The sequence below is a fragment of the Equus asinus genome, unplaced genomic scaffold (assembly GCF_041296235.1).
Source record: "Equus asinus isolate D_3611 breed Donkey unplaced genomic scaffold, EquAss-T2T_v2 contig_585, whole genome shotgun sequence".
Taxonomy (NCBI): Eukaryota; Metazoa; Chordata; class Mammalia; order Perissodactyla; family Equidae; genus Equus; species Equus asinus.
The window spans coordinates 355,080-356,426 of record NW_027225277.1 but is presented as its reverse complement, the minus strand read 5'-3'; positions in this window follow the sequence as shown (position 1 = coordinate 356,426).

Genomic DNA, 1,347 nt, shown 5'->3' with positions numbered 1-1,347 from the left:
AGTTTAATGAGACGCGAAAGGTCCATGCATTGTGTATGAGAATTGCATGAGGCAAACCTAAAACTTGTTCTCAAAGTTTCTTTTTTATCTCACTGTTGCCAAATTCTCCTTATGTTCATGTGGGACCTCATTACTTTCCAAAATGCCTGGGAGAGCTGAGTTGGAAACCCCAGGGATGTTTTAACAAGCTTTTCTTTTTGGATCCAAACTACAGGTGCAAGTGCTTGTAATTTCTCCTACTTAGTTCTAAGTTGTTATTGTTATAGTGTAGACTCTAACAAGTGCCCTGGCCTGTCCAGGAAGGAGTTGAACTGGCAGGGCTCCCAGCTCTCGGAAGTTGGTTAGCAAAGGAAACAAAGCTGCTTTCAAGCCTTTTTTTCATGTTATGTGAGAGACAATGTAAATCTTTACTGAGTCCCTGAGCTTTTAACCTGCCCTGTTTTTCGTAAATAGTCTCTGTGGGAGGCCAGGTGATGTTCAAGTTGGAGAAAGCAAACCACGAACTGGAAACTCCCTGTGAACAGTGTCCGTGAGAACAAAGCAATCACACTGTGAATTCCAATTACTGGGTAATCCTGATGCCTTTTCTTTGTTCCCAAATAAAAGTTTTTTGGTTTTTTTGTCGTTGTTCCATAAACCCCCTAACTCACCTTTGAAAAACAGACAGAATATATTATTGAGTCCTCCGTTAACGCACAAGCCTCAGGAGAAACGACACTAACATTTATCATTGGAAAATCAGTTTTGATTTTATAATCTATTTACACCCCACTCCTCTTTCATATTTTCTTCCTGCCAACTACCTTTAAACAAAGACTGGTTACAGCGCACAGACTAAATTACTTAGATAACTGATTACTGGTCAGACCACACACACAACTGTGGTTTAGCAACCGGCCAAACAGTGCCCCTGAGTGATCTATGTTACTTTGTAACATTCACAGAACAGAGGGTTCCTTGTGGATATTGAAAGCCTCGTCTAAGGGTTTCTTAGTTTCCACTCTTTATGTATAGCCACCACTTTCATTTTGCCCTTACATATTTGTTTTGACAGGCATATATAACAATCTTCTCTTTTCAAGATAAATGTAATAGTATACAGATAATATAGATAATATACACATTACATATAAATATATGTAAAATATTTGTATCATATATAAAATAAATGTATATAGGAAATGAAACTATTCAGTATTTGGATAGCTTTAGTGTATAGTGTTTAAATATTTTTAATTACAATTTGATATCTAACATTTACTCTATCTTCTAGATGCATATCAACAAATGCAGTTCTGAGATCTGCCCTCCATAGCACATTTCTTTTATTTGCCATTTTAAAAATGT